Genomic DNA, 15,521 nt, shown 5'->3' with positions numbered 1-15,521 from the left:
CCCCCCACCCTCTCTTTACGTTGCTGGCTTTGAACCTACCCAGTCAGCTACCTCCCACTAGGAAGATCCTTCCCCACTCTGAGCAGGTGCTAACCCATATGAAAAATATAAAGTACCTCCCCCTGGTCCCCAGCATACAAACCTCACATGCATTTAACCAGTCACACTAAACCTACTAATGTTGCAATGAAACAGAATTATCCTAGATAAATGTGAAACAGATCAGGTCCTTCACTGTGTAGATTGATGACCTTTTCCTGAGACCTTGTGACAGCCAACACGCAACGCATTGTGGGGTGATCCCCCCCCCCACCGCTCTTCCCTCTCTGGTAAATCTTTACAGACCAACTGCAACAACATTTTCCAGGTTTCATACAAGTATTCACCCTCCGCGATTGATCTTCCACAATAAATAAGAGACCAAATGGAAAGAGCCATCTATATCTGTGATTCTTCAATCGTAAAGAGTGGGTGACTGGCCCTAATTCCCGGCGACACTGCAGAGTCGCCCTGGCCAGGTCTTGATATATAGAAATTTTACAATTATCTCAAATGAAGTCCTTCTGCACTTTCGCCTTTCTCGACCTCTTCTTTTATAGTGTAATCCTGGAACCAGCAAAAATGCCCCTTGGGGCTGAGTCCTTATGGGGGCCCCACGCTCCAATGTACTCAATCTAGTTTAATTGAGAGATCATCTGTAGTGTCAGCACTTTGATCCTCTGGCTGCAGTAGAAATCTACAAATGGTCATAACCTTTTGTTCACCTTTTGTTCACAGGGCAACATTCTGGGGAAGGGGGAGCCTATTCCGAAAGGATGGGCTCCACCTTAACTACTACTATTTAGCATTTCTATAGTGCCACAAGGCGTACGCAGCGCTGCACAAACATAGAAGAAAGACAGCCCCTGCTCAAAGAGCTTACAATCTAATAGACAAAAAATAAATAAAGTAATCAAATCAATTAATGTGAACGGGAAGGAAGAGAGGAGGGTAGGTGGAGGGTGGGACCAGGCTGCTGGCATTGGCATTTAAAAAGGAGATAGAGCAGCTTTTAAACTAGAAATGAGGGGAAGGCCGACAGTCGCTCGAAAGCGCATGGTTCGGGATAAGGTATCTTTCAAAGATATCACCAAAACAGGGAAGATAGGGTATCCTGATAGTGAGGTTACAAAAGAGACCCTAAATAAAAATAAAAATCAGACAAAAGACTGCAAATTAGTACTATCAAGTACTAAGCATGATGTAAATAGGAGCAACAAACACAGTTTGAAATGTCTATATGCGAATGCCAGGAGCCTAAGAAATAAGATGGGAGAGTTAGAATATATTGCACTAAATGAAAAATTAGATATAATAGGCATCTCTGAGACCTGGTGGAAGGAGGCTAACCAGTGGGACACTGCCATACCAGGGTACAAATTATATCATAGTGATAGGGTGGATCGAATTGGTGGAGGGGTAGCATTGTATATTAATGAGAGCCTTGAATCAAATAGATTGAAAATTCTGCAGGAAACAAAACACTTCTTGGAATCACTGTAGATTGAAATTTCATGTGTAAAGGGGAAAAGGATAGTGATAGGAGTGTACTACTGTCCGCCTGGCCAGGATGAACAGACGGATGCAGAAATGTTAAAGGAAATTAGAGACGCAAACAAACTGGGCAACACAATAATAATGGGTGATTTCAATTACCCTGACATTGACTGGGTAAATGTAACATCGGGACACGCTAGGGAGGTAAAATTCCTTGATGAAATCAAGGACAGCTTTATGGAGCAGCTGGTACAGGAACCGACGAGAGAAGGAAAAATTTTAGACCTAATCCTTAGTGGAGTGCATGATCTGCTGCGGGAGTTAATGGTGCTGGGGCCGTTTGATAACAGTGATCATAATATGATTGGATTTGATATTAGCTTTGAAGTAAGTACATATAGGAAATCAAATACGTTAGTGTTTAACTTTAAAAAAGGAGACTATGATAAAATGAGAAGAACGGTGAAAAGAAAACGTAGAGGAGCGACTGAGAGGGTCAAAAACTTACATCAGGCGTGGATGCTGTTCAAAAACACCATCCTGGAAGCCCAGGCCAAATATATTCCGCGTATTAAAAAAGGAGGACGGAAGACCAAACAACAGCCGGCGTGATTAAATAGTGAGGTGAAGGAAGCTATTAGAGCTAAAAGAAAATCCTTCAGAAAATGGAACAAGGAACTGACTGAAAATAATAAGAAATGGCATAAGGAATGTCAAGTCAAATGCAAAGCGCTGATAAGGAAAGCTAAGAGGGACTTCGAAAAAAAGATTGCGTTGGAGGCAAAAACACATAGTAAAATTTTTTTTAGGTATATTAAAAGCAGGAAGCCGGCAAAAGAATCGGTTGGACCGCTAGATGACCGCGGAGTAAAAGGGGTGATCAGGGAAGACAAAGCCGTAGCGGAGAGATTAAATGAATTCTTTGCTTCGGTCTTCGCCGAGGAAGATTTGGGTGGGATACCGGTGTCGGAAATGGTATTCGAAGCTGACGAGTCGGAGAAACTTAATGAATTCTCTGTAAACCTGGAGGATGTAATGGGGCAGTTCTACAAACTGAAGAGTAGCAAATCTCCTGGATCGGATGGTATTCATCCCAGAGTACTGATAGAACTGAAAAATGAGCTTGCGGAGCTATTGTTTGAAATATGTAATTTATCCTTAAAATCGAGCGTGGTACTGGAAGATAGGTGGGTGGCCAATGTAACGCCGATTTTTAAAAAAGGTTCCAGAGGAGATCCGGGAAATTATAGACCAGTGAGTCTGACGTCGGTGCCGGGCAAAATGGTAGAGACTATTATTAAGAACAAAATTACAGAGCATATTCAAAAGCATGGATTAATGAGACAAGGTCAACATGGATTTAGTGGAATAGCCTCACCAATCTACTACATTTCTTTGAAGGGGTGAACAAACGTGGATAAAGGGGAGCCGGTTGATATTGTGTATCTGGATTTTCAGAAGGTGTTTGACAAAGTACCTCATGAAAGACTCCAGAGGAAATTGGAGAGTCATGGGATAGTAGGTAGTGTTCTATTGTGGATTAAAAACTGGTTAAAAGATAGAAAACAGAGAGTAGGGTAAAATGGTCAGTATTCTCAATGGAGAAGGGTAGATAGTGGGGTTCCCCAGGGCTCTGTGCTGGGACCGCTGCTTTTTAACATATTTATAAATGACCTAGAGATGGGAGTAACTAGTGAGGTAATTACATTTGCTGATGACACAAAGTTATTCAAAGTCGTTAAATCGCGGGAGGATTGTGAAAAATTACAAGCGGACCTTACGAGATTGGGAGACTGGGCGTCTAAATGGCAGATAACGTTTAATGTGAGCAAGTGCAAAGTGATGCATATGGGAAAGAGGAACCCGAATTATAGCTATGTCATGCAAGGTTCCACGTTAGGAGTCACGGACCAAGAAAGGGATCTAGGTGTCGTCGTTGATGATACGTTGAAACCTTCTGCTCAGTGTGCTTCTGTGGCTAAGAAAGCAAATAGTAGGTATTATTAGGAAAGGAATGGAAAACAAAAAGGGAGGATGTTATAATGCCTTTGTATCGCTCCATGGTGCGACCGCACCTCGAATATTGTGTTCAATTCTGGTCGCCGCATCTCAAAAAAGATATAGTGGAATTAGAAAAGGTGCAGAGAAGGGCGACAAAAATGATAAAGGGGATGGGATGACTTCCCTATGAGGAAAGGCTAAAGTGGCTAGGGCTCTTCAGCTTGGAGAAAAAGGCAGCTGAGGGGAGATATGATAGAGGTCTATAAAATAATGAGTGGAGTTGAACGGGCAGATGTGAAGTGTCTGTTCACGCTTTCCAAAAATACTAGGACTAGGGGGCATACAATGAAGCTACAATGTAGTAAATTTAAAACGAATCAGAGAAAATGTTTCTTCACTCAACGTGTAATTGTTTTGTACATTTTTGGGATCTTGCCGGGTATTTGTGACCTGGATTGGCCACTGTTGGAAACAGGATGCTGGGCTCGATGGACCTTTGGTCTTTCCCAGTATGGCAATACTTATGTACTTACTAGTAAAAAAAGGCCTGTTTCTGACACAAATGAAACGGGCGCTAGCAAGGTTTTCCTCGGAGTGTTTATGTTTGAGACAGTGTATGTGAGAGTGACTGTGTGTGAGAGAGAGAGTGAATGTGCGAGTGTGTGTGTGAGAGGGAGAGTGAGTCTGGGTGCGAGTGTGTGTGTGAGAATGAGAGTGTGTGCAACTGCATATGTGAGACACAGTGTGAGAGAAAGTGTGTTTCACACAGATACATTGAGGGGCATAATTGAACGCGAACGCCTATCTCCATGGGCGTTTATCTCCGAGAACGGGTCCGTGAAGGGGCGGGCTGAACCGTATTTTCGAAAAAATGGACGTTTTTGAGCTGGGCGTTTGTTTTTTTTAGCGATAATGGAAACTAAAAATGCCCAGCTCAAAAACGTCCTAATCCGAGCCATTTGGTCATGGGAGGGGCCAGGATTGGTAGTACACTGGCCCCCCTGATGTGCCAGGACACCAACTGGGCACCCTAGGTCAGTGCGGTGGACTTCAGAAAAAGCTCCCACATGCATACAGTGGTGGAAATAAGTATTTGATCCCTTGCTGATTTTGTAAGTTTGCCCACTGACAAAGACATGAGCAGCCCATAATTGAAGGGTAGGTTATTGGTAACAGTGAGAGATAGCACATCACAAATTAAATCCGGAAAATCACATTGTGGAAAGTATATGAATTTATTTGCATTCTGCAGAGGGAAATAAGTATTTGATCCCCCACCAACCAGTAAGAGATCTGGCCCCTACAGACCAGGTAGATGCTCCAAATCAACTCGTTACCTGCATGACAGACAGCTGTCGGCAATGGTCACCTGTATGAAAGACACCTGTCCACAGACTCAGTGAATCAGTCAGACTCTAACCTCTACAAAATGGCCAAGAGCAAGGAGCTGTCTAAGGATGTCAGGGACAAGATCATACACCTGCACAAGGCTGGAATGGGCTACAAAACCATCAGTAAGACGCTGGGCGAGAAGGAGACAACTGTTGGTGCCATAGTAAGAAAATGGAAGAAGTACAAAATGACTGTCAATCGACAAAGATCTGGGGCTCCACGCAAAATCTCACCTCGTGGGGTATCCTTGATCATGAGGAAGGTTAGAAATCAGCCTACAACTACAAGGGGGGAACTTGTCAATGATCTCAAGGCAGCTGGGACCACTGTCACCACGAAAACCATTGGTAACACATTACGACATAACGGATTGCAATCCTGCAGTGCCCGCAAGGTCCCCCTGCTCCGGAAGGCACATGTGACGGCCCGTCTGAAGTTTGCCTGGATGATGCCGAGAGTGATTGGGAGAAGGTGCTGTGGTCAGATGAGACAAAAATTGAGCTCTTTGGCATGAACTCAACTCGCCGTGTTTGGAGGAAGAGAAATGCTACCTATGACCCAAAGAACACCGTCCCCACTGTCAAGCATGGAGGTGGAAATGTTATGTTTTGGGGGTGTTTCTCTGCTAAGGGCACAGGACTACTTCACCGCATCAATGGGAGAATGGATGGGGCCATGTACCGTACAATTCTGAGTGACAACCTCCTTCCCTCCGCCAGGGCCTTAAAAATGGGTCGTGGCTGGGTCTTCCAGCACGACAATGACCCAAAACATACAGCCAAGGCAACAAAGGAGTGGCTCAGGAAGAAGCACATTAGGGTCATGGAGTGGCCTAGCCAGTCACCAGACCTTAATCCCATTGAAAACTTATGGAGGGAGCTGAAGCTGCGAGTTGCCAAGCGACAGCCCAGAACTCTTAATGATTTAGAGATGATCTGCAAAGAGGAGTGGACCAAAATTCCTCCTGACATGTGTGCAAACCTCATCATCAACTACAGAAGACGTCTGACCGCTGTGCTTGCCAACAAGGGTTTTGCCACCAAGTATTAGGTCTTGTTTGCCAGAGGGATTAAATACTTATTTCCCTCTGCAGAATGCAAATAAATTCATATACTTTCCACAATGTGATTTTCCGGATTTAATTTGTGATGTGCTATCTCTCACTGTTACCAATAACCTACCCTTCAATTATGGGCTGCTCATGTCTTTGTCAGTGGGCAAACTTACAAAATCAGCAAGGGATCAAATACTTATTTCCACCACTGTAGCTCCCTTACCATGGGTGCTGAGCTCCCAACCCCCCTCACCCAAAACCCACTTCCAACAAATGTACAACACTACCATAGCTCTTAGGGGTGAAGGGGGCACCTACATATGGGTACAGTGGGTTTTGGAGGCCTCCCATTTACTAGCACAAGTGTTGCAGGTGGGGGGGGGGGGGATGGGCCTGGGTCCACCTGCCTGAAGTGCACTGCGGTACCCACTAAAAGTGCTCCAGGGACCTGCATACACGCAGGCCTCTAGGACTTGTTGCTGCTGTATAACATTGGCACACCAGTTGACACCTGAAGACTAATCTCTCCGAAAACGTCCTTAATTGGAATAAGCACGTTTACTCACAGTTAACTGCAGAGGTTGTGCCCCACTGGCAACGAGTCTCCCTGGTACTGAGATGAGCAGTAGGTCAGAGCTGGCAGAATGCTGTACAATGCCCTCTTTCAGCCACATTCAAGGTAAGAACTAAGTTGTCTAACGTGGCTAACACAGGAAAGGGAACTAAAACTGGCTTAGAAAAATGGCCACTACCGCATGGACTACAACAGGAAACACAACAGGGCACACTCTGACCCAGTAGGCAGGAGGAAAAGCACCATGGGAGAAGAGCCTACCAACTACCAACATCGTGAGACTGTAAAACAAGCTAATGAAATCACGGAGCCCAATACACCCACCACAATACAATGCTGATGTGACCCTGTAGTGCACCCGAAAGCCACATCTGACCCAGGGAAAGGCTGTGAGAGGATCGAACACATTCTGCTGTCATGGAGGTGGGTACGGCATTTGAGGCTGGCATACAGGCTGGGAAAAAAGTTTTTAAAGTGGGTTTCTTTTGGTGGGAGGGGGTTAGTGACCACTGGGGGGGTCTGGGGAGGTCATCCCCGATTCCCTCCAGTGGTCATCTGGGCAGTTGGGGCACTTTTTTGGGACTTGTTCGTGAAAAAAAGGGTCCAAAAAAAGTGACCCAAAATCGCGGTAAAAACGCCTTTTTTTTTTTCCGATTATCAGCTACAGACGCCCATCTCGCCTCAGCTGATAACCACGCCCCAGTCCCACCTCTGACACGCCCCCGTCAACTTTATTTGTTTCCGCGACGGAGTGCAGTTGGAAACGCCCAAAATCGGCTTTCGATTATACCGATTTGGGCGCCTTTGCGAGAAAAACGTCCATCTCCCGATTTGGGTCGAAATATAGGCGTTTTTCTCTTTCGATTATAAGCTGGACTGTGTGCGAGACACAGACTCTCTGCGAGACTGAGTGTATGAGACCAAGAGAGTGTGTGAGTGACTGTGTGACACATAGAGAGTGAATGTGACACAGTGTGAGACATAGAGTGTGTGAGAGACAGTGTGTGAGAGTGAGGGAGAGAAAGACATTGACTGTGAGAGTGTGTGTGTGTGTGTGTGAGAGAGAAAGAGTGTGTGTGTGTGTGACAGAGATACCCCCCCCCCCTCTCTGGTGTCAGGCCCCCCTTCTCTCTCTCTGGTGTCTGAGGGTTACTGTGCAGGACGCTGAGCTCTGGCTGTGCTTCAAGGAACTGACCAATCCTATTTAATAGAATGCACCGCCAACATTCTGAAGCCGAGAAACCTCGTGTGGTTGGTCACTTCTGCTTGTGACGAACCTGGAAGTACGTGATGTCAATTCAGGAGATGTGTCCCATCCCGGGCCCTTACCTGGGGGCACCCAGCGGGGGGCGAAGACCGACGGAGGCCGCGGGATCCGGGGCGGCGAAGACGAGCCGCCGAAGGGGCCGGCGCTGCCGCGGGCCGCTCCGAGGCCGGCGATCCGCTGGAGCGAGCACCGGCCTCGGAGAAGGGGATACGCCGGCCAGCGGTGCCGGCGTCGTCGTCTCCCTCGCTGGAGCGGACCAGCGAGCCAGCCCCGCCTACTCGCGCCGGATTGGCGCAAGGACAAGGAGACCCCGCCCGCCGGGCACGCTGGCCAATCCAGGCCTCCCTTGCCTGCCTAGGCCGGGGGGATTGGCTCCAGCTGCTTCAAGGGGATGGACGGGCGGGGGATTTAAACAACGAAACGGAAGGAGACCAGTGCTTCCGTTTCGTTCGTCAGAAGCCCCCACAGTGGATCGGAAGGCTAGCCACCTTCAGAGACTGTGTCCTCTTCAGCTAGCCGTCCTTGCTAGCCACCTTCAGAGACTGTGTCCTTCCAGCTAGCCGTCCTTGCTAGCCACATTCAGAGACTGTGTCCTCTTCAGCTATCCGTCCTTGCTAGCCACCTTCAGAGACTGTGTCCTCTTCAGCTAGCCGTCCTTGCTAGCCACCTTCAGAGACTGTGTCCTCTTCAGCTAGCCGTCCTTGCTAGCCACCTTCAGAGACGGTGTCCTCTTCAGCTAGCCATCCTTGCTAGCCACCTTCAGAGACTGTGTCCTCTTCAGCTAGCCGTCCTTGCTAGCCACTTCGGAGTCTGTGTCCTCTTCAAGCTAGCCGTCCTTGCTAGCCACCTCCAGGGACTGTGTTCCTCTTCCAGCTAGCCGTCCTTGCTGGCCACCTTCAGAGACTGTGTCCTCTTCAGCTAGCCGTCCTTGCTAGCCACCTTCGGAGTCTGTGTCCTCTTCAAGCTAGCCGTCCTTGCTAGCCACCTCCAGGGACTGTGTTCCTCTTCCAGCTAGCCGTCCTTGCTAGTCCCCTTCAGAGACTGTGTTCCTTTTCTGCGCTAGCCGTCCTTGCTAACTGCCCTTTAGAGACTGAGTTGCTGACTACCAGCCAAGCCGACCGTCACCCCGCGGTTCCAGCAGTCCTGCTGGCCGCCTGCAGCTGGGGGCTCAACCCTCGGTGAACGGCGGTCGCCGCGGGTGAAGATTCGGGGTGCGCGGCGGTCCTCGGAGGTCTTGCCAGGCCTCAGGGAACCTAAGGGCTCACCAACCATCAGAACAGGACAGGAAACGGAAGCCATGAGCTCGCCTACGCAGCCCGATCTACGGGACCTGGCCAAGGTACTTCAGCAGCAGCAGGAGCAGCTGAACGCCCTGTCGGGGGCGCTCCAGAACGTATGCTCTCAACTTTCTACGCTTCAGGTACAGAACCAGGCCGCTGCGGTCCAGGGGGCCGCAGCGGCTCCCCGTTCGGGAGGGTTCCGCACGGGACCTCGGTTCCCTGAGCCGGCGCGATATAATGGGGCCCCCGGAGGTTGCAGGGGGTTCCTCAATCAGTGCAACTTGGCCTTCCGGATGCAACCGGAGACATTTGCTTCGGACCAAAGTAAAGTGGGATATATCATGGGCTTATGTGAAGGGAAGGCCCTGGCCTGGGTGGCCCCACTTAACGAGCAACAGGACCCCATCTTGGATGACTATAGTGAATTTCAGCGCCGGTTCCGTATGGTGTTCGACCTTCCTGGGAGACCATCTTCCGTGGCATCGGAACTGCTGCGAATTCATCAGGGTGAGGGAACGGTGGCCGATTATGCCATTCGTTTCCGGACTTTAGCCACGGAGCTCCGTTGGAACCCGGAGTCCTTAATGGCCATCTTTACGGAAGGGTTACAAGAACGAATCAAGGACGAATTGGCAGGGCGAGAGGTCCCAGGCCAACTGGACGCCCTGATTTCGCTCTGTATCCGCGTAGATACCCGGTTCCAGGAGCGAGCGAGAGCCCGGGCGGAACGGCAGAAGTGGGCACGGGGAACGTCCCGGACTACTAAGGGGCCGTCTCCTCGCCGTGGGAACCGGGACTCCAAGGAGAATGGGGAGGAGCCGATGGTGATGGGCCGTCAACGACTGGCCCCTTCCGACAGGAAAAAACGCTTGTGGGACGGACTGTGCCTCTATTGTGGTGAGGCCGGACATTTTATTCGAGCCTGTCCCGCCCGGGCGGGAAACGTCTCCCCCAAGGCACCTTGAGGGGAGGGGTCTTGGGGCATTCCGCTCCCCTACCGGATTCCTTGATCACACTGCCAGTAATTCTACGGTGGCACGAGACCGCTATCCAGACCCGGGCCCTTGTGGACTCTGGGTCGGGGGGCAACTTCATCGGGTACGAACTGCTACAACAGATGGGCTGGCCCACGCTCCCGCGGCGGCCGGCGCTGCAAATCACCTCCATCCAGGGAACTACATTACCACAGCCGGTCACGGAGATCACCTCCTTTTTGGAATTGCAGGTGGGGGAGGATCACCGGGAAGAAGTCCAATTCCTGGTACTATCCCGGACCATTCATCCAGTGGTTCTAGGATTGCCCTGGCTACGGAGTCATAGCCCTGTTATTGACTGGACCAAGGGAAGTATCCAAGCTTGGGGCAGTTCCTGTCGGGAGAACTGTTGTAAGGGCCGGACCGGCAGCTGCCCCGCATTTACTAGTACGCCCAGGGGGGCGCGGATAGAGCTGGGCTCCCTGCCCATGGACTATAGGGACTTTGCAGATGTGTTTTGTCCAGTGGAGGCGGAAGTTCTACCGCCTCATCGGTCGTTTGACTGTGCCATTAACTTGATGGCAGATACCATGCCACCGCGGGGCCGACTGTATACCCTGTCCCGAGGGGAGTCCAAGGCGATGCAGGAGTACATCCGGGAGAATCTGCGAAGAGGTTTCATCCGGCCCTCTACGTCTCCGGCCGGGGCCGGATTCTTTTTTGTTACTAAGAAGGATGGCTCCTTGAGGCCCTGTATCGATTATCGGGGGTTAAATGCCATCACGGTAAAGGATCGCTTTCCTCTCCCGCTCATTCCCAAACTCTTTGACAGGCTGCAAGGAGCCCAGATGTTTACCAAGTTGGACTTATGGGGGGCCTACAACTTAGTGCGGATCCGGCGAGAGGACGAATGGAAGACGGCTTTTAACACCCACGAGGGACATTTCGAGTATCGGGTGATGCCATTTGGCCTATGTAATGCCCCTGCGGTGTTTCAGCGACTTATTAATTTTGTGCTCGAGGATTTGCTGAATTCCACGGTAATTGTTTATCTGGACGACATCTTGGTGTTTTCCCAAAACCCCGCGGAACATGTGGGTCATGTTCGCGCAGTGCTGCAGCGGTTACGGCAATACCGCCTGTTTGCTAAGCTCAGCAAGTGCGCTTTTCACCAGAGGTCGTTACCATTTTTGGGACACATTCTGTTACCCGGGGGGCTACAGATGGAACCGGACAAACTCCGGGCAATTCGAGAATGGCCACAACCGCAGGGATTGAAAGCACTGCAACGTTTTTTGGGATTCGCGAACTACTATCGCCAGTTTATTCCCCAGTATTCACAACTGACGGCGCCGTTGACAGCGCTCACTAGAAAAAACGCGAAGGTCCGGGACTGGCCGCCCAAGGCGCAGGTGGCTTTTCGCCAGGTAAAGGAGGCATTCAACTCAGCGTCCATTTTGTTAGCCCCGGATCCAGACAAGCCCTTTATTGTGGAAGTGGCGTTGGGAGCCGGGGCGGTCCTCTCGCAAGTGAATTCTAAGGGCCGGCGCCAGCCTTGCTCTTTCTTCTCTCGTAGATTCTCCCCGGCGGAATGTAATTATACAGTAGGGGACAGAGAGCTCCTAGCATTGAAATTAGCCCTGCAGGAATGGAGACATCTGCTGGAGGGAGCGGAACATCGATTCACAGTGATCACTGACCACAAGAATCTACTGTATCTACAAGAGGCTCAATGGCTCAATCCCCGACAAGCCCGGTGGTCATTGTTTTTCGCCAGATTTCATTTTCAATTAGTTTTTCGGGCGGCTGCTCAAAATACCCCTGCGGATTCCCTCTCCAGAGCATTTGAGATTCCAGAGGAGACTAAGGAGACCCATTTCATGTTGGATCCGGCATGCCTCAGCGCGGCCGTGGGGGAGGTGGCTCCTACGAGAGAACTAGTGCCGGCCGCTGAGCGAGCGAAGGTAATGCAATGGGGGCATTCGTCCAGATGGGCGGGACATTTTGGGTATCAAAAGACTCTGCGTCTCATTACCAGACAGTATCAATGGCCTCAGATGAGGCGGGACATTCTTCAATTTGTCTCCACCTGTCCTGTGTGCGCCCGGACCAAACCGGTGATCGGGACCCCCATGGGGAAGCTACAACCACTGTCCGTACCGACAGGGCCCTGGACGGAGCTTTCCATGGATTTTATCACCGACCTCCCCAGTTCCCGGGGACATACGGTGATTTGGGTGGTAATTGACCGTTTTTCCCGAATGGCCCATTTCGTTCCCTTGCCAGGACTTCCTTCGGCGGTCGCATTAGCTCAACTCTTCATTCAACACATTTTTCGACTTCATGGGCTGCCTCTTCGGATTATTAGTGACCGAGGCCCCCAATTCACCTCGCGTTTCTGGAGGGCCTTGTGTACTGCATTGGGGGTGAAAACCCATTTCTCATCCGCATACCATCCCCAAACCAATGGCATGGTCGAGAGGACGAACCAAATGTTAAAAGGGTTCCTACGAGCATTTGTCAACAAACGCCAAGATAACTGGGTCTCCCTACTCCCTTGGGCCGAGTTTGCATATAACCACAGTGTCCACTCGGCCTCGGGAGACTCTCCATTCTTCTTGGTGTATGGACGACATCCTCGACTTCCAGCACCGTTCCCGTCTGGATCTCCGACCCCCATGGTTAATAAAACTCTGGCAGATCTGCAAAGAGTCTGGGAAACGGCCCGAGAACAACTGCAGAAGGCAGCCACCAAATACAAGATCTTCGCAGATCGGCATCGGAAAACCGCTCCCGTCTTGCAACCAGGGCAGAAGGTGTGGTTAAGCACGAAATACCTCCGGCTTCGGGTGCCCTCCCGTAGATTGGGACCTCGGTACATTGGACCCTTTGCAATCCAATCCCGACTTGGAGCTGTCACATATCGGTTGCGGCTACCTAGTACCCTGCGGGTGCATAACGCTTTCCATGTTTCCTTATTGAAGAGTTTCCGAGGGTCTCGATGGCATCCTCAACGGCAGGAAACCGAAAATCTAGAAGCAGATCCCGATCCAGAGTTTGAAGTGGACGAAGTCCTGGATGCAAAAAGACAGCGAGGAAAGCTATATTACTTATTGTCCTGGAAGAATTTTGGCCCCGAAGACAACTCCTGGGAGCCCGCTGCGAATGTACATGCTCCAAAATTGGTCAAAGCCTTCCACGCCCGGTATCCTTCCAAACCCGGGCCCAGGGAAAAGGGGGCATCCGGGGAGGATACTGTCCCGGGCCCTTACCTGGGGGCCCACAGCGGGGGGCGAAGACCGACGGAGGCCGCGGGATCCGGGGCGGCGAAGACGAGCCGCCGACAGGGCCGGCGCTGCCGCGGGCCGCTCCGAGGCCGGTGATCCGCTGGAGCGAGCGCCGGCCTCGGAGAAGGGGATACGCCGGCCAAGATGGCGGCGCCGGCGTCGTCGTCTCCCTCGCTGGAGCGGACCAGTGAGCCAGCCCCGCCTACTCGCGCCGGATTGGCGCATGGACAAGGAGACCCCGCCCGCCAGGCACGCTGGCCAATCCAGGCCTCCCTTGCCTGCCTAGGCCGGGGGGATTGGCTCCAGCTGCTTCAAGGGGATGGACGGGCGGGGGATTTAAACAACGAAACGGAAGGAGACCAGTGCTTCCGTTTCGTTCGTCAGAAGCCCCCACAGTGGATCGGAAGGCTAGCCACCTTCAGAGACTGTGTCCTCTTCAGCTAGCCGTCCTTGCTAGCCACCTTCAGAGACTGTGTCCTCTTCAGCTAGCCGTCCTTGCTAGCCACCTTCAGAGACTGTGTCCTTCCAGCTAGCCGTCCTTGCTAGCCACCTTCAGAGACTGTGTCCTCTTCAGCTAGTCGTCCTTGCTAGCCACCTTCAGAGACTGTGTCCTCTTCAGCTAGCCGTCCTTGCTAGCCACCTTCAGAGACGGTGTCCTCTTCAGCTAGCCGTCCTTGCTAGCCACCTTCAGAGACTGTGTCCTCTTCAGCTAGCCGTCCTTGCTAGCCACCTTCGGAGTCTGTGTCCTCTTCAAGCTAGCCGTCCTTGCTAGCCACCTCCAGGGACTGTGTTCCTCTTCCAGCTAGCCGTCCTTGCTGGCCACCTTCAGAGACTGTGTCCTCTTCAGCTAGCCGTCCTTGCTAGCCACCTTCGGAGTCTGTGTCCTCTTCAAGCTAGCCGTCCTTGCTAGCCACCTCCAGGGACTGTGTTCCTCTTCCAGCTAGCCGTCCTTGCTAGCCCCCTTCAGAGACTGTGTTCCTTTTCTGCGCTAGCCGTCCTTGCTAACTGCCCTTTAGAGACTGAGTTGCTGACTACCAGCCAAGCCGACCGTCACCCCGCGGTTCCAGCAGTCCTGCTGGCCGCCTGCAGCTGGGGGCTCAACCCTCGGTGAACGGCGGTCGCCGCGGGTGAAGATTCGGGGTGCGCGGCGGTCCTCGGGGGTCTTGCCAGGCCTCAGGGAACCTAAGGGCTCACCAACCATCGGAACAGGACAGATGGATACAGAGAGCAGGAATGCCTCAGCCATGCAGTCAGCTTCAGAATGTTGGAGGTGCGTTTTATTATATAGGATATTTCTCCACTTTTGGGATATCCCGAAACTGAAGGTTATGCTGTCTGGATCTATTTCCAGATCAGCCAGCAAATCCAAAATCTCCCTGCACTCCTGCTGCATCTGGGTATCTGATTTCTCCAGTGTCATGAGCCTCCGCTCCACACCATTTATTTTTTTAATTATTTGTTGCATTTGTATCCCACATTTTCCCACCTATTTGCAGGCTCAATGTGGCTTACAATTTTCCGTCATGACTTATGCCATTTCAGAGTACAGATACAATTGGTAATATAAATAGAAACATGGATGATATAATGAACAATCAGGTAAAAAAGGGGAGAATATGCAATTGGTATCACATATTGAACATAGATTATTACATGATAAATTAGGCAGTACGATATAGTATCCACTCGGATCCCAAATTCACGCACATCGTGGCAAATCTCGGCCAAAGTTTTTTGCAGTTGTCCTCTCAAGCCTTGCATTTCCACCTTTAAATCTTTGAACCAGCTCACCACCTCTTGCTTTGAAATCTCTTCCTCCATGTGCCCACACACACTTGCCGCTTCTTCCTCCTCTGAACTGCATTGTTCAGCCTCCATATTGGCCATGCGGTCTCCCGTCTTGAGGGTCATGGACTTGCAGTGCTCCTTACAGTCCGGCAAGAATCTAAAGTGGTTCAAACTCTTCTGAGTTTGCATAGTTAGTGCTGCTCTACTAAACCGCTATTGCACTGACTGAAAGTGTGATAGAGAACAGGGGAATTTTTATTTACCAGCACTCCACCAGAGTTCTCGGTTTATGATGTCATGCTCTGGTGGTAATGTCACTTCCTCTCTCATATGAAGTGTGTCCAAATCACAAGGGGGCGAATTGGGGG

The sequence above is a fragment of the Microcaecilia unicolor genome, chromosome 9 (assembly GCF_901765095.1).
Source record: "Microcaecilia unicolor chromosome 9, aMicUni1.1, whole genome shotgun sequence".
Lineage (NCBI taxonomy): Eukaryota > Metazoa > Chordata > Amphibia > Gymnophiona > Siphonopidae > Microcaecilia > Microcaecilia unicolor.
The sequence above is the reverse complement of the archived record's forward strand: the minus strand, read 5'-3'. Positions refer to the sequence as shown.